The 19,077-nt window shown below is 37.7% G+C and overlaps 1 protein-coding gene across 1 annotated transcript in view; it reads left to right on the forward strand.

The window, feature by feature from the left end:
• Positions 1-19,077, forward strand: part of nphp4 (nephronophthisis 4) — a 735,573-nt gene that overhangs the window by 374,070 nt on the left and 342,426 nt on the right. The gene's annotated exons all lie outside the window — the stretch shown is intronic.

Below are 19,077 nucleotides of genomic sequence, written 5' to 3' on the forward strand. Positions count from 1 at the left end.
CCGTGCCGCCAGTGTTTAAATATTCTAATGGGAAATGAAGATGCTCAGTTTCGTCTTCAGAATCAACACTGTCAGTACTTAGAAAGACATGTCTTTCTCCTGGAAGTAATGCAATCACTTGGTAATTTATGTGATCAACGTCAATATTCTTTGGACTATAATATAGCCCGGTGCATCAAAAGTGGTATCTGGTCTAATGATATCACTTCACCAAAAACCTCCGTTACCAAGTCGTCACAGATAAAGGCGTGAGAAATTTGAATAATATCTGGGTGAAGCTGAAACACATTGGTAAGGTTTCCATTTTGTAGTCGCAACAACCAATTGGTATATGCTGGATCAGTACACCGCATGTTCTCTACCAAGCTTAGTTTCTCAAAGTAATGCCAATTGTCTGTGTATTTCAACATAACTATTCAGGATATTCATCCAAAGGAGGCAGCTTAACTTGACCTTTTTGACAACAACGTGTAAACTCATCAGTTGTACTGCCAGTTTTTTCTTCAAGGAAGTTAAGTGAATGACAATGACTGCAAATGACACTCATTAATCCCAATGAATTTTCATGAACAGTGGACTCATTATAGAATGCGTTCTCAGCTAACTGGCGGAATTGTTCAGTGTCTGTCCGTCGTTCCTGACTTTGGCTTTTTCTTTGTTGGAATACTGAACGTCTTAAACCTTTTAAACGACTTTGTAGCCTTCTGCAGTTTCTTTTTGGATCCGTGCCTCTCTTGCATGTAGTGTTTCAGAAGCGCGTTGTAGGCGCCTTTGTTCATTGTTTTCATCCCTACGGGCTCGGTTTTGTATTTGTAATCGTTGAGCTCTTTGTTTTTGGAGCCATGACTCCTTTGCATCTGCTGTTTCAGAGGCGCGTTGTAGGCGCCTTCGTTCATTGTTTTTATCCATATGGGCTCGTTTTTGTATTTCCGTTACTTGAGGTGTTTCGTTTTGGAGCCGTGACTTCTTTGCTTCTGGTGTTTGTGAAGCGCGTTGTAGGAGCCTCCGTTTATTGTTTTTATCCATGCGGTCTCGTTTTTGTTTCTCTGTTACTGAATTACCGTTATGTGATTCAAACATGCCACACAGACTGCTGGCACAGTGGATTAGAGCAAGTTTAGTTTACAGGTTGTGTTGTTTGGGCGTCACCTACTGACTCTGGGAAGCCGCTGCGTTTGACTCTGGGGCGCTGCGGCACAGTGCGCATGCGCTTCGGTGCGTCCGCCGTGCATAAATTAAACTGTCGTTTAGTAATATAGATATTCTGCAGTAGATCAACTTACTTCAGAGCAATTTGTAATTTATGTAAAAAAAAGTGCAAAGGTATCAGTAGCTTTGGCCACAAATTTATTTTGGGAACTGTGGTTAATGGATGTTAGCAGAAGTAATTTATAAATGGTTTGGTTTTATTATTATGGATCCTGTCTTTCTGATTTCTATCCAGATTTTGAGTTTGGTAAAGGGACACAGTGCGAGTCGGCCCCGCGGGTAATAAGTAGCGGGTGCCAAAGCACCGTGTGCCTGACAGTAGAGCGGGGTATGGTAACTGAGTGGTCGGGGGAAGGACCGATCGAACCGGGACAGCGGTACGAGATGGCTTCCCGGAGAGATGCGGACCTCAAGACCCCGACCTGCAGTATAAGGGAGTTGTCGCTGATAACTGGAGGGGCGGAGGAAGCGCCGATCGAACCGGTACAGCTGAAAAGTGCTGTTGCCTGGAGCGATGCAGTGCTGATGACGCCACCTCCTAAGAAGCGTAGATCAACGGGTGTGCAAACAGCAAAGGGGCTCTCTTTTCCCAATAGAGAGCCTCGAGCTGTGCACCGGCCCCAGAGTAAGCAGGAGATCCCCAAAATAAAACGTGGGTCTCCTGACAAGGTGGAGAAAAGGGCGGAGTATACAGAGAGGGCCAGTAACCTCCCTTGGCGGAGAAAAGGGTGGAGCTGACGGAGTTCCCGCGGTGTTTTCAGTCTCGCGGAGGAAGACTACCAGGAGGGCAACGTCGTTGCTACAACTGTCGTCGGCCGGGCCACGTGTGGCGAAGTTGTCCTCAGAGGACAGGAGATCGGTGGGACAGAAGATACTCCGTTCCCACAAGGTTCTCTGGGGGGCCTAGACAACATGGCCAAGGTCCGACTGATGTGTCCTCCTGGAGGAGGACGTCCCTCGCGGGGCTGAACGTTCCGCCCCAGTTGGCTTCACTAAGGTGGGGGAATTGTGATGGATGGATGGCCGGCGAGAGTTTCCAGCCCTCACCCCCAGGCAGCCAGGAGGAGCTCTCCCGACAGCATGGATGTGCCCCGAATTCCAGCAGGGCCTCATGGACTTTGTAGTTTTTATACACAGCCCTGCTGGATACCTTGGGGACCACCGGGAGTCGCTGTAGGGAGGCTCGTGGACTCTTATGTGCCCTATAACCTGGAAGTACGTCCTTGTCACATGAACAGGAGAAATGACGTACTTCCAGGTTGAAGAAAAGGACTTTTACCCTGACCCGGAAGTAATAAGGACTTGTGGACTGTTGGGGAGGAACCACTTCCGGGTCAGGGAGTATAAAAGGACTCTGGGAAAGCCCAGACACTGAGCTGAGCTGGGAGGTAGGGTGGCTAAGTGTCTGGGAGCGGAGGAGAGAGTATTGTGATTATTGTAGTATTGATTGGTGTTTGTATGAATAGTGTGGAGTGGAGGGTGCTTAGTGCACATATTTATAATAAAAAGAATAATACAGTAATCCCTCGCTATATCGCGCTTCGCCTTTTGCGGCTTCACTCCATCGCGGATTTTATATGTAAGCATATTTAAATATATATCGCGGATTTTTTGCTGGTTCGCGGATTTCTGCGGACAATGGATCTTTTAATTTCTGGTACATGCTTCCTCAGTTGGTTTGCCCAGTTGATTTCATACAAGGGACACTATTGGCAGATGGCTGAGAAGCTACCCAACACTTTTCTCCCTCTCTCTCTTGCGCTGAGTTTCTCTGATCCTGACGTAGGGGGATTGAGCAGGGGGGCTGTTTGCAAACCTAGACGATACGGACGCTCGTCTAAAAATGCTGAAAGATTATCTTCACGTTGCTACCTTCTGTGCAAGCTGCATTCTGAAGGACATGCTGCACGGTGCTTCGCATACTTCAAAGCTCAAAGGGCACGTATTGATTTTTGACTTTGTTTTTATCTGTCTCTCTCTCTCTCTCTCTCTCTCTCTCCCCCCCTGCTCCTGACGGAGGGGGTGTGAGCTGCCGCCTTCAACAGCTTTGTGCCGCAGTGGTTCGCATACTTAAAAGCCAAACAGCCTATTGATTTGTTTGCTTTTCTTTATCTCTCTGACATCTGCTCCTGACGCAAACTCCTTTGAACAGGAAGATATGTTTGCATTCTTTTAATTGTGAGACGGAACTGTCATCTCTGTCTTGTCATGGAGCACAGTTTAAACTTTTGAAAAAGAGACAAATGTTTGTTTGCAGTGTTTGAATAACGTTTCTGTCTCTCTACAACCTCCTGTGTTTCTGCGCAAATCTGTGACCCAAGCATGACAATATAAAAATAACCATATAAACATATGGTTTCTACTTCGCGGATTTTCTTATTTCGCGGGTGGCTCTGGAACGCAACCCCCGCGATGGAGGAGGGATTACTGTAGTTGTGCTTTTACCTGGTGTCTGGCGTGGTACCTGAGGGTTCAAGAGGTAGATAAGAGCCTCTACTGCTACAATATATATATATAATATGAACTGGCTTTTCAAACTGCAATAGAGGTTATGACAGTACTTTCTGTTGTCAAAAACCTATGGTGCCCCCGTGTACAAAGTGGAACGTTACAACAATTCTGACAAGAGCAGGCCATTCATCCCAATAAGTCCTGTTCACTTAGATTCTCCAAAATAACATAAAGTCAAGATTTAAAGTTTCCTAAAGTTTCACTCTATACTACACTACTTACTTAATCTTTGTGTATATGAATCTTTGTGTGAAGATAAACACTCTAGTATTTATGCAAAATTTGCCTCTCACTTTGCCCATTTTCTTTTTGAATAATTTATTTTAAAGTAATGGACTGGATCCTCTATAATTCTCTTTATAATTTTAAACACTGAAATCATTACACCTCTTAATCTCAGTGTTCTTAAACTGAAAAGGTTCAGCTTCTTCAATATATCCTCATGGTTTATACCTTTCATTTCTGGAATTAGACTAGTTGCTGTCTTCTGGACATTCTGTTGGGTTGCTATGTCTTTTTTCTAACATGGAGGCCAAAACTCAACACAGTACTCCAAGTGAGGCCTCATTAGTACATTATACAACTAAAGCATAACCTCCCTTGTCTTGCACTGTACAGTTCATGTTATTTAACCTAACATCCCATAAACCTTCTTGATTGCTTCCACCCAAGTCTGAATGTTGTCCATGTTCCTCTGTGACAATGTCGCTGATTCTCTATTATCTGCCCTTCCATCTAGTATGATATCATCAGCCAGTTAAACCAGCACATTGATTATATTAGTCTCTAGATTGTTTATGTATATTGTTAATCTCTCTAAAAGAAACCTGGTAAGATCTGCCAATTCTTTACTGCAGTGCAGGCTAGCAACCTGTTTCTCGAGTTGCTGGGCTTCTGGGAGCTAAACTTGCTTCAACTCTCCCTGACCTTGCTCAGTAGGCTTAGAACAGGGAATGGTATGTTCAAGAGTAAGGAGCACCACTGAACTATTAATATTAGGCTTTGGTGGTAAAAAAAAACCAAATACTCCTATTTAGAAAAGTACTCCATTATTTCTAATATATGCGATTAACTCTTGGTAGTATGACCAAAGCCTGTTGTCTTAGCAGATTTACCAGGTGATGCCAAGTAATATAGCTAGTAGTTATGAAAAATGCAATAGAACAGATATCTTCATATTAACCCACATCTATTCTTTCCATGTTTGCAAACTGTCAGCAAATAGTGACCAAGAACTGAGCCTAGGTAGTCCCTTTCATTGTGGGGCAGCTGTGCAACCCACTACACCACCACTTACCGTAATGCATGATTCATTTTATGTCAGTAGTGCTGATAATAAAACCTTTGCAGACATAGGCAGAGGATGGAAACTATACATTGAGAATAACCAGACTGAGATCTGAGCCCCTTTTCTTGGAGCTGTAATTGAAGCATTGTTAACCATTGTGTCACCCACATTGTAAACATTTACTAATTAATATTTTGGATACTTAAAATTAGAGTTATGTAGATTACTTTGATCCTATGGTGAATCTAGCTAGATTTTGCCAACAGGAACAAAAAATGAGAGAGGATAAAGTTGAGTGAATGGTGTTAACAGAATTGTAGAGCTTTTCAACTATGTGATACTGATTCTTGAAATGTGTTCTCAGAACTGAGTACTAATAGTATAAATGTAATATTTTTTTTTTATTTTTATATTTTTATTTTAGTAATTTTCATTGTAATCATTCCATACAAATAGATCAATTTATAACCCAACAAAATTGAAGACAAATCAAACCCCACCCCTGAGAAGAAGAGCTTAGCTAAAGGAAAATTGCTTAGGGCTTTTTAATAAGGCAACATTACACAAAAGAAAGGGAGAAGTAAATATATATGTAAATAAGAGATGGAGAAGGGAATTAAATGCGGTAATAGTTATTTCTCTTATTCTAAAATAATACTGATTAAACCCTGCCAGGTTTTGAAAAAAATTTGTACAGATCCTCTAACTGAGAATCGGTTTCCCACTGACTTATCAGAGGAGAATTAGGATTCTTCCAATTTAACAAAATAAGTCTGCGTGCCAAAAGTGTAGTGAATGCAATCACCGTTTGCTTGTCCTTCTCCAATTCAAGTCCGTCTGGAAGAACACCGAACACAGCTGTTAATGGGTTAGGAGGGATTGTGACCCTTAGGCTGTCTGAAAGGCACTTAAAAATTTTTGTCCAAAATGATGTTAGTTTGGTGCAGGCCCAGAACATGTGACCCAGTGAGGCAGGAGCTTGGTTGCAGCGTTCACAGGTTGGATCCTGCCCTGGAAACATTTTGGACAGTTTTAAGCGAGACAGATGAGCTCGATGTATAATTTTTAGTTGAATAATTCTATGCATAGAAGTATAAATGTAATATTGACAATTAATTAATATATCTCGTGATTCATTTTGCCATATTATTATTGATGTAATCTAGAGTTATTTGCTTTTTTCAGCTCTTTTAATATCTCACACCCCTGCCCAAGTAGCCCTACCAGAGCTGATTAAGCCCTGATGTATGTTCAAGTAGAAAAAGCAAATCACACAAAACTTATTTTGGTTCACAGTGATCTTGATATTTCTAGTACTCTTTCTCTTCTGTGTACTAGTACAACCCATGAAGGCTGTGAATTACTCAACTAGAAAACTAACATTCAAATCCACTACTGCTTGCCTCACAGGTTAGTTATCCTATACCTACCACAGGCCATTGCAACATGGATCACTTTTGTTGATCCAATGCTATTTTTCAGACCTTCTCTGAGAACTTTGAAAGCCCTCCTATTAAGCATTTTAGTAATACCCAAAGGGCAGAGCTAAAAGCATTATACAAATCCTCTGCACCACACACTTCAAGCTTGCCTGTGGGCTTTAGCAACTCAGCTTTCATACTTAGCCCTGTCCTACTTTTTGGCATCATCCTTGCAGTCTTCCCAAAGGACAACTGGCTGAAGCAAAACTGCTTGCTTTACAGTTTCAGAACTCTGGACAATATCCCATCTGTGAGTTCTTTGTGGGATGTCTTTTGAAAATCTGAGCTTCTTTCCTAGATAAACTTCCCTCTGCCCACTCACTCACCCTTATAAGGAGACCTGTTAATGCCCTCTTTTAGGGGTTATTGCCTAGCCACTGTCTTGATGAATGTAATTGACTATGTTACAAAATGAAGATGCTTTTAGTAAGCAATGCCTTTTAGATGATGTCTGCAGTACTTTTTAGAATAAAGCCAAGAATCCATGTTAAGTGTCCTGCTCCCATAACACTTGATGAACAGTTTAAAAGATGCTCCAGGTTACTTTTTTGGGGCATTTCAGGCTTGATGGGGTCATAATCTACTCACACAGATTTTTTTTTTTAAACAAGCTTAGCATTAAATCAGAGTGAAATTGGACAGACTGAAGTGTAAGATATAGGGTTTGTGGTTTTCACAGACCAAACAAACACATTTTGCTCCCATCCCATGGATCTTATCAATCTTAAAACTGGTTCCCAGTGAAAGGCTAATTTTATTTTATTTGCCAATTGATCTGTAAGGAATCTGACAAGCATTTTTTGAAGTATGTAAAGTACTTTCATTAATTAGAAATATAAGACTTTATGCATAATATAGCTAATTTGAAGTTAGCTAACACTGCAACAGATTAAGAACATAATTCTATGATAACATGTTAATCTAGAATTTAGACTGCTTTGAGTAAAGGAAAAAGTGGGTTGTATGTATGGTTAATTGAAAGTTAACCACTAGATTTACCAGATTTGTATAACTTAATGATCACAACCCAGAGATATTACTGTTGTGTAGTAAAGTGGAATTGAAAGAAGCTTCTGAATCTTGTATGAGACTGAGCCTCTACATTATTAATTACAGCATAAGAGGAGATTTCCTACATATTTCCCAAGATCAGCCTTGGAACATTATTGTAGCGTATACACTTTAAGATATGGAATCAGAGTTTCTTAATGCATTTTGTAATTAAAAAATTAAATATTCTGTGAGAGCCTTCTTTACATAAAGAATTTCTACCCCTAACCTATAAACAAATGGTCAAGACAAAGCTATGAAAAATACAAAAAGTGATTTTTTTCATATATATATTTTGCAGATATAAATATTAATTTTTTTCAATAATTTATTTTATACATACTGTATATCCTGTAGTTTTTTGCAGCATGTTGTTTTCTAGTTTTACTTTGATAACAGTGTAAATCATGCTATAGTATTAAGTATAATTGCTTTATAGGAATGAATTGATCTCAAACATTGAATTTTATAGGCTTGTTTATTTTGGTTCAGGTAGACTTTATTTATCCCAAAGGAAAATGTTTTGGAGCAAGAATAAATATGATGAGCATCAGTGTAGTAAAATATTTCTGACAACTAACATGGTTGTAATACTTTAGTGTCTAATATACAGGATGTCTTCTACTTGGTAGATTTTCAGAGTAAAATGCTGGAAATGTACATAATGAAAGAGAAAAATCAAACTGTGAAAAGCAGTAACAGAAATTATTTAGATATTGGCCACTAATCAGGTCACAAGAGCACATATTTCTGATTTTATTATGACAAATTATAGTAATTAAACATAAAATTTAAGCAATTATAAAAATGAAACATGACAAAAGTCAAGAGTCCCATAGACCAGTGGTTTTTAATCTTAGGCCTATGACACCCCTGTAGCTTCAGGTTTTTGTTCCACCCAGTTTCACAGTCAGTGAGTGACTTTACCTCTCATTGTTTAATTAACTGGTCTTTTATTTTTATACTGTTATTCTGCATTCAGAAAAGCACAGTACTGTAAAATTAACATTTTGTATAAGTTTAGAAATATTTGTCTTTGTGCTTTAATACCTAACTCTGTTTTGTCATTTTCTTATTAGTCAGCCTCTTCTTATACCCTTAATTGTATCCTAACAATAAACCAAACAGATACTAAGACTAACAACACTGAATGCAGAAAGGCCTTAGCCTCCTCATTGTCAGCTGCACTGACATCCTCTGTTCATTAGCATATAACAACTGGAATAACCAAAACATGCAATAAAGTGGAATGAAAATCATGATGATAATAAAAATTAAGATAAAAATGTATTCAGTTACCTGTATGTAACATACAGAAATGCGTACTACCTTCCAATAAAATATCATCAAACCCAGTTTTGTAATTTCTGTTTTGACACCAAGACACAGACACCGGTAAATGACCGTCTGCAAAATTAAGATAGTAATTAAAATCAAACATTGGTAGTACAAAAGCCTGCAGCCACGGGAGATCCTGAAGGCTAAATTTGGGAACTACTTTCATAAATAACCAAATAGCAAGTTTTAAAAAATGTAATTAAAAGACTTCCTACTAAATATCTACAATGCTGTGCTGAGCTTGGAATATGTTTTCTTGTCATTATTGAATGCTAGAAAGATCCATCTAAAAAAGTGGAAACTAATTAGGGCCAATCAGCTCTCAGGACATCTCTGTAGGCTTTCTCTACTCCAATGCATTAGACTTTCTTGCCCCAACTAAGAGTCAAATAGATTTCTTTGCAATTCACTGAACATCCGGCCATATTGTGTAGTCTTTTTTTGAGCTTTAAATTTAATTTCACATACAGGGCTTTTTCTCAGAGCTCTTGAATATGATACCTGCCAAAGTCTGTATTTCCACTGAATTGATTTAATGTGCATGGATCGCGAGTACAGAGAATATTAAGAACAAACAGATTTTTCATCCTTAGCTCTACAGTGAGACTGTCACAATGTGAACCTGACTCAGCTTAATGTCTACACTAGTGGATTGACAAAACTTAGTAGATATGTACAGTACCTTGTTTTACACTGCATATCAAAGAAAGGATATTTTTCTTTTACAGAGATAAGGGTTTTAATAGCCTGTGGACGTGTTGTAATAGAAGTCTCAGATTTGGGCCTTCACTATCACCGTGGTCATGACCAGAGACGGCTCTTGCCAGGAATCTCAGCTGTCTCTGATTAAGGTGTTTAGGGAAGGTAGAGTCCTGTTCATTACTAAATAACCAACCAGAGGATAGGGGCAGCATGGGGGAGTGGGGGTATGTATTGTATTTTCAGATGAAGATGCCAATTTAATCGTTAAATCTATTTTTCAGTCCACACATATGACCATAAAATGTTCCTAGTGCCTGAAAAGACAAGATTGATGGTATACAGAGCAGAAATTAGGTTTCTTGCATTTCAGCTGTCTTTTTGACAGAGTGAAGAGTTTGGCTTAACTATTTAATCTGTTTACAGTGGCAAACAAAAATTACTTCAGATCCACAAAACTAAATTAATAAGTCACCGTGTAGTGGCCCCTGTCTTGATATCAGAAAAGGTGCCTATTTCTGTGAAATTCCTTGAAAATTAGGAATTTAACATTGTGACAAGTAGTGTTTAAAACCAATGATAAAAAGAGAAATTGGGAAAATAGGCCAGAAACAACATATTTTTAGTTCAATCAGCCATTAAGATTTTCAGCAGGCAAAAATGTTGGATTCAATTTTAATTGGGTTTAAATTAAATCTTTAAACTTCTCAAAGTATGAAATATATTCCATTGTTGGTTGTGCCATGTCTTCTGAGTTAATTTCACGCTGTAGGGAAACTTTTCTGTTTTACTCTTTTTGACAGACTACATTTTGCACCATTTGTTCTCACTGTTACCATAGACTGTATAGTCCCCATATGTTCCTAACTTCATATTGCTGTTGCTATCTGTTTCGCTTTGTACCCGTTATACAGTTTTGTGCTATTTTTAGTCAATACTTTCTGAGCACCTAATAAAATCTGTTGATGCATGTTTTGCCATTTTATTAAAATGCTTTGGCGTTTCTGAAGATGGTGCTAATTTATATTAGTAACTTTTACTCTGCTACCTCATTGATGCCCATGTTTTGTTTTTCTCATTTGGCATTAGCATTTATGTCTATTTTAGTAAGAAATGTGTGGCAAATATTTGCCGGCTTGTCTCAACAGTCCTTGGTTGTGTAAACTGAAATACTACACTTGCACTTGAAAACCCATGATTACCTGGAGTGGAACAGAACAGCAGTCCAATAGTACATGAGCCTAGCCTTGGGAATCCTTTTCTTCTGGAGCTCAGATCACAGTGCTGGTCACTGTTACCAATTGATAACTAAAGGTTGAAATGGACAAAAATGAAAGGAGGGATGACTGAAATTACTGTCTTAGGTTCCTGCAACAGCTCGTCCCTTAATGTCCTCAAGATAGATTAAGTAATTTCATGCATCAAATGAGGTGCACGCAGAATTTGGATCCATTCCCCCTGTTTTGGTTTCTTTTCCTTTGTTTTTTTATGTGAAAGTTACCTTTCCTTATTCTTGTGCTGAAGTGCAACTAAGGGAGTGTTAATGCCTAATCTTCAGGTGTATATGACAACCACCAGAGTTCTGTTTAAAGGTCCTGCTCCTCCCTCAAGCCTTTGAATAAGGCATTGCATGGTCTCATTTCAGCAGCCCTCCTCGAGAATCTCTTTTATTTTACTTTTTTTTCTACCTTTTCTCAAGTGGTTAGATCTTTTGGATTTATATCTAGGCTTTGTTTTGTGTGGTCAAGATTTGGATTATTTGATTATTGGAACGCAACCCCCGCGATGGAGGAGGGATTACTGTAGTCCTAAAATAATTTAATTTTTGAGTATAGTTTTAGTATTAGTGTTTGTTTTGGACTTTGTGCCCTTAAGTTTCAATATAGTAATTTTTATTTGTTATTCTCTATTTCTTTACCTTAATTTATCCAGTTAATTTAATATATTTTGGTTAATATGTTTTATAATTTATTTTCATGTGTTGTCAATTATGAGGGTCGTCTCTTGTTAATGTATTCTAGTTTATGAAATTATCTCTAGTGGATATGACCTTAGGAGGTGGTCCTAAAACCCATACCAGCTGTGATTAGTGTCCTGTTCAGCATAAATGAAATTAGACAGCTCCTTCAGATCCATTGAATTATACATTTCCAATGACCTAGGCTCAGAGCTTCAACATCATACTGAAGATACTTTTGCATTATGTTTTTTATTTATTTATTTTTTGGAGCGTAAAATTGATTTTGATTATAAACTTCTGTCCCAGCAACATATAATTTAAAACTGACCACAATCACATGGGCTTTGTAATGTTAAAAAAATTGCATCTTTTTTGCTGTTCGGATGTAGAGAATGAAGTCGGGGTAACTAACTGTTGTCTAATTCCCCTTTTCTCACTATTGCTGTTGGCCATCTTGGAGTCTCTTACTAATTATCTTATTGAATGACTGTACACTTTGGAATAGCAGAATGAAGAGCACTTGAGAGAATGTGGCAAGTAGTGCTGTCAAACATATTAACTTACCAATAAACACTGATTCTGAAATGTATTATTAATAATTAGTCCTATCCATATCAGATGTGCTTTCTTACTCATTCATTTCACAGAGAATAAGACCCAAAGACTACCATACACACACTGATCCCCACACAGAGCAGCAGCCCCACTTTCTGTCACTCATGTTGCTGCTATTGAAAATTAGCTGTGAAAACTGTAGCCTTCAAATGAAAGTGTCTCATGGAATTCAGTGCCCTTTTTGATTTAGTGTGGGTACATTCGTACAGTTTACCAAATACCAAAAACATTTAAGGTGTGATTGTTTCTTTTCTCTATATGCTCATTGCTTTTTCTTTGGGTTTAATGCTTCCTTTGTTAGTAAAGTACATGTTTGGCCACTTCCTATGCTGTTTGTTATTGGTGTCTGCATTCTTAGTTTACAAGTGTGTTTTTGTTATTTTAGTAGGGTATTCTTTCTTTAAGACATGACAGTAAACTTTATTAAAATTTGTGTCAAAAATACCACAAAGTGTTTACTTTTATCTTTAACCAGATTGGGGCACAAACTATGTTCTATTATCAATAAAATAATTCTCTAACGAGATCTTTGAAATGCACAACTTTAGTCTACGGTGATATTTACGAAAGTCCACACTACTTGCATTTTACTGACTTATGAATATGTGACAATGTCAAGAGGCTTTTGAGTAGGTGCATTACCTTTAGAACAGTTTTATTTTCATCAATGTAAAAACTGTAAATGTTTACAGATGATTGTACTAGTGTTTGTTTTTATTTTATTGACTTTTGAATGTGTGACAGTCTCAACAGTTTTTGGACATGTACATTTCCTTAAGAGGAATCTAGTTTATAGTATGGTAAGACATTTTGATAAGCAATTTTGCATAGGTCCCTCATCCCCCCCATCCCTTTCATCTGTGGCATTGAAAATGTTATTTTGAAGTATTGTATTGATGCTGCAGATTTGAATATTGTAACAACTCTATTGGGGAAATACATCATGGTACATCATCGTCCTTCTAAAAAATCAACTTGGCAGTGTTACAAAGCCTATGCACTGATTTTGAAATTTATTTTTAGCTTGGTGATTTTCAATTACTATATCCTTGAATTGCCTTTAATCACCTTGGTCTTCATAGTGGCTTAAAAGTCACCTTACAAAGACAAAGAATTTATATTTGATAATTCATATCAATGCACATACTAAGGTCTTCTAAGTACTTGACATACCATGAGTATTTTGTACACTTGAGATAATTAGGTGTCATGTGTATAATTTAGTTTGTTCTTTTTACTTTTATAATATTAATCAGCTTTTGATCAATTTTATCCAATTCTGTTTTTATAAGTAACCTTTCAGTTCTAAAAGAAATATGTACTGTGGGAAATTAGAAGGCAGACAAGTAAAGCTCCAACTCATCAGCTAGTTGTTCAGCATCCCATTATTGCATGTATGATAAATGACAAGGTTTATTATTTCCAGTGCTGCAAAAAATAAGCAAAGCATAAACCTAAGGAAGAAGTGATTACAGCCTCATTGCTTCTCTATTCCTGTCAGTCAACCTAACTGAGCAGTCGTCTGATATGTGAACTACTGTAGTTATACAACTCTGTCCCTGGGGCCATGATGATGGGTATGTTTTCTTTCTTTCTTTCTTTCTTTCTTTCTTTCTTTCTTTCTTTCTTTCTTTCTTTCTTTCTTTCTTTCTTTCTTTCTTTCTTTCATGAAATGTTTTTACAGAAAAATCATGTGGGAACTGAAAATACTAAGCATTTCATGTTAAAACTTATTTTCTTCAGTCCATTGATGGCTCATTTTAGCGCTGCTTGGTTATTTTACAAAGTTTTTAAACACAGAAGGGTATATGTGTCTCAGACCTGACGATGTGTGCTAGAAGAGCCAATGCTTTCTGAAATGTAATCTTTTTTGGATTCATTCATATCCTTTTCCCTTCAGTTATAGATATGTACTTGTTTATTGTCCACTCTGGCTCTTGCTGCTTAACAGAGTGTCTTTGAAAAACAGTCTCTTGTTTTTTTCATGCCTCTTCTTTTTACCTCAGTGTTAGCACACTAGTGTGAGACGGCTGGGCATTTATGTAACTGTGCTGTGAATTCTTCCACAAGTATCACTCTTCATAATATTCTCTGACCTCCTTTTTTGTGTTGGTTACAGTGTTTCTACAGAACAGCTCTCCCATCCTCCCACATGCTGTTTCTTCTTTAGGAAAACTTGTCTGATTCTATCTTCTGTTTGAAAATGATGTAGTTGATGAAGTTTTGTTGGTCATCTTTAATTTTTTTTTCCGTATTATACAGATGTTGTATATGTATTGTATTGTGTAACAGAGGATGGTTTTATGTCTATTTATCTGATTTTTTAAACATTGAGCTGTCTTTGTAATGGCAATTGGGTCTGTTGACTTCATGCTGAAGTATATTTTCATTTCTCAATATTTTACATCATTGTCTAGTGTGTACCACTGATGAATAACAATAGTTTATTAACCAAACATGATGGATGATTGTTAGGAGGAGCAATGTAGCAAAGAACACAGCAAACAAATTAAACATGGATTTCTCTCCTGACTCTACCATATACATTGTTATTGTTATCCCCTTGTCTAAGATATGGAGGCTTATCCAGTTTCCCAGTATTATTCGAATACTTCTTCACCTCATCTCTCTTCTTGTCTATATGTTTCTATAAGTTCTTCCTCCCTAGCTATAAACCTTCTTCCAACTCCTTTCATGAACTCAGAGAGGGTTTTAACTTCTTAATTAAGCCTCTCCAAACCCCAACACAACCCAAAGTCCCAATTCTGTCTGTTTAAGGTTTGGGCAGGTTTTAAATATTCTGGGTTTCCAGCATTTTGCTTTCAGAGGAATTTGAACAATCCCTGGTATGTTCCATCTTCTGCTCTCTAGGGTCTGGGCAGAGTTCTAGAAAACTATAGTAGGAAGACATACATATAGCACAGATGTGGTACCTACCTTCATTTTTGTGTGTAATAAAATTCCCTCTCTGTCGATGTTGGTCTTACTGTCTGGAGTGTTACTTTTTATTATTAATTTTTTTCTACCATATCTCACCATAATGGCCCCTCTGGTCCAGGCGTTTACTTGACAGACAGGCAATAGTATTTACTTATTTTGTATTTTATACACGTTGTTTTGGTGTATCTAATCGATATTTTGGTAGGTATGATAATTTTGGCAGTTTTCTACTAAATTATTATTTCTTTGGCTAAATTGTATTCATCTGTTATTGCATTTACAGTTCCCCATGCATTGTCTTGATGTTTTGTATTTTCTGTGAATTGGCTTGCAGATTTGAGTTTGTGACCATTGTTTTATAGTAATATGTGGTGGTGACAGGGCTCTTTTGGGTAATTTTTTAGAAGTAAAATGCATTGTTTATATATCACTTTGTAGTTTGTTGTGTTAATGTGTAAAGGGTAATCTGCTTGAAAAAGCTTTTGCAGATTTAACCATGCTGGTTGTTTATCTGAGTATGGATGAATTTATCATCCGAGCGATCCCACCTTGTATTTATCCAGGTGGCTGATGAAACTTTTCTTTTTAGCCAGAATCCATTCGGCCTAACATCTAGATAGTCAGCACCCCTTAAGATGCAATCCATCCATTTGTATGTTGGTTTCTTTCCACCAAAGTAGACTTACTACTTGCATCTTAATGAAAACTCCTACATTTGTCTGTGTTTTGTTTTCCTTTTCCGTAGCTACTGTTTGTTCATTTTGATTATGGTCATAGTCACGGTCATCAATCTAAAATCCCAGTTTCTATTCAATTTCTATTTATTTTGTTTATGGAAGAAGAAACGCATCAGGTAGCAGCCACAATCAGTACAATAGAAGCCTCCATCTTTGTTCATTTATTAGTCAATTTAATTATGTTAGGCTGTTTCTTCTTTTAGTATGTGTGAATACAACAAGTACTCATTTCTTCATATCTCTTGACATACTCAACAGTCATGGCTATAGTCTATCCATTCTTCCATTCTCCTACCTAACTTACTTCTTTACAGGATCTTGGGGAGGTGTGTAAGGATCTAGACAACATCAGGGAAGAGAAAGAACCAACCCTAGATGCATCTGTAATCCACCTCAAGAAGTGTTTACACAAGTGCAGAGCCACTCACCCTGGTCAGATAAGAGACACCACCTAATCTATTATCCATGTACGTGGGAGGGAAACCAAAAATGTGATCTGAAAGGCACTGGGTACATTTCATAATGTCGGTGTCCTGGAGCAATTTAGAAAGTGTTTTACTAAAAGAGCTGTAAATGATGGCTAATTTAATAGCTGTTTATTTTTGAAAATGGCTTCATTACATATCTTCCAAGCTCAAAAATGAACACCTAATGCAAAACCATCACTTAGTATATAGCACATCCACAATTCAACATTGGTTACAACACTAGTATAACAAAGATATTATTTCTCTTACTGATTTCAGCACCTGTAAATAGGGAGAGTTTTATTTTTTGAGTGCAGTGCAGAAGCTACTGTATATGAGCTATATTGTGAAAATCTATATACTTGCCAGAAGTTCATAAATGAATTTGTTCTGCAAATGTTTGTCTTCTAATATGTTTATCATGTGTGTAGTTGGGGATGAAATGGTTCACAACCATTGCATAGTCTGTACTTTTAGAGGGTTTGGAGAATAGTTAGAGTGAGAGCAAGAGTTGTGTTTTTGTATATGGCCTAGAATACTTGTCCTATATACTTTCTTGAGTCTTGATACAACCGAAAAGGCAAGAGCAGGTAACATGTATAGGGGGAATTAGAAAACAAAGCCAAGGCAAATAAAAGGAGAAAAGTGAGAGTAGGTAAGAAGGTGTAGAAAGAAATTAAAAAGTTTGCTAGTCATTAAGACCTGGAAAAATATGTGATCACAGGCTAAGAATGAGCTGTTAGCTTCTTCTGGTTTCCTTCGAAGTGTCTTTGAAGCCCTGTGAAAGAACATATGCAGTGAGATCAGTGTTAAGGCCATGGACTGTCAGACCATGAAAAGAAAATTCTCTGGTCTGATGAGACAAAGATTGAACTCTTTGGTGTGAATGCCAGGCGTCACGTTTGGAGGACAGGCACCGCTCATCACCAGGCCAATACCATCCCTACAGTGAAGCATGGTGGTGGCAGCATCATGCTGTGCGGATGTTTTTCAGCGGCAGGGACTGGGAGATTAGTCAGGATATATGGAAAGATGACTGCAGCAATGTACAGAGACATCCTGGATGAAAACCTGCTCCAGAGCGCTCTTGACCTCAGACTGGGGCGACGGTTCATCTTTCAGCAGGACAACGACCCTAAGCACACAACCAAGATATCAAAGGAGTGGCTTCAGGACAACTCTGTGAATGTCCTTGAGTGGCCCAACCAGAGCCCAGACTTGAGAGATCTTAAAATGGCTGTGCACCGACGCTTCCCATCCAACCTGATGTAGCTTGAGAGGTGCTGCAAAGAGGAATGGGCGAAACTGGCCAAGGATAGGTGTGCCAAGCGTGTGGCATCATATTCAAAAAGACTTGAGGCTGTAATTGCTGCCAAAGGTGCATCGACAAAGTATTGAGCAAAGGCTGTGAATACTTATGTACAAGTGATTTCTCAGCTTTTTTATTTTTAATAAATTTGCAAAAACCTCAAGTAAACTGTTTTCACGTTGTCATTATGAGGTGTTGTGTGTAGAATTCTGAGGAAAAAAATGAATTTAATCCATTTTGGAATAAGGCTGTAACATAACAAAATGTGGAAAAAGTGATGCGCTTTGAATATTTTCCGGATGCAGTGTATGTTGTTGTTTGACGTTTCCTGTTAGCTATAGAAGAGCCAAGATTTGCAGGTGATACAAGGACCATTCAGGCTGATAGTAACTTTTTTTTCCTACAACAATGAAAATTTTCTCTTTTTTTTCAGAAATGTAAGTGCATGAAATTGAAAGGGTGACAGTAAATTTCATGTTTTCAACACAATTTGGACTAGAAAGTACTTTTTCACTTCTGTTGGATCTAAGGCAGTATGCCTTTTATTTTAAGAGGGCGTTGCTGTTTTCAAAGTGACTTATAAAAACACCTTGCAGAGACCCATTTTCACTTTGACATTAAGTAGTCTTGTTCTGTTGATCAGTGTGTCAAAAAAAACTGAAATTAAATCCACTGTAAAGTACTGTTGTATAAAAATAAAACTTTAAAATTTCCAAGGAGTTGAATACTTTTTATAGACACAGTATTCACATGCCCACAGTGGTGTCAAGCACTTAATGCCATGAAAGACATACTCTGAAGACTTGCATTCCAGGTTCATGGCTTTGCTAAGACAGAAGAGCTGCTGGAACGTCTTTCACACGTTCTCTACTATGATTGTGAAGTGGTGCTCCCAAAATGCAGCTTGAGCTCATCTGTCTTAGTGTGACACTGTTCTTAAAGAAAAGTTCAATATTTTGATTCATCCTGCTTACTATGCCTCAGTAAGTGAGAGAAAATTCAATTCATAAGGCAGCTTTCACTGAATAGACTGGTAGGCCTACCACTTTTGTGTGTGGGTAAACCATCTCAGTGATGCACTATAATAAATAAAAATACAAATCTCAGCTGAGTGACGAACACCAATGATGTCTGCCATACTGTGGATCTGAACTTCAGAAAGTGTATCAGATTTTGAGAGGCATGTAAAGCAAATAACCAGCTTCGTTGTTCAGGAGGAGGAGGAGGAAGAGGAAGAGGTTAGGAGCACAGAGAAGAAAGGAATAATCAGAATAACCTGACATGTTTGTGAGGTCAAGCACTTTATTTAAAAAGATACAAACAAAATGCATTTATTATGATGTGAAAACATGCAGTATGAAATTGTAAATATTTTTTTCTTTTCATTTTTAAATAAACATATTATGTTACTAGTTTTGATAAGAAAAGTATGTCCTACATTTATTGTCATCAAAGTATGCATTCTGGCCAAAT

Source organism: Erpetoichthys calabaricus, chromosome 8 (genome assembly GCF_900747795.2).
Source record: "Erpetoichthys calabaricus chromosome 8, fErpCal1.3, whole genome shotgun sequence".
NCBI lineage: Eukaryota > Metazoa > Chordata > Cladistia > Polypteriformes > Polypteridae > Erpetoichthys > Erpetoichthys calabaricus.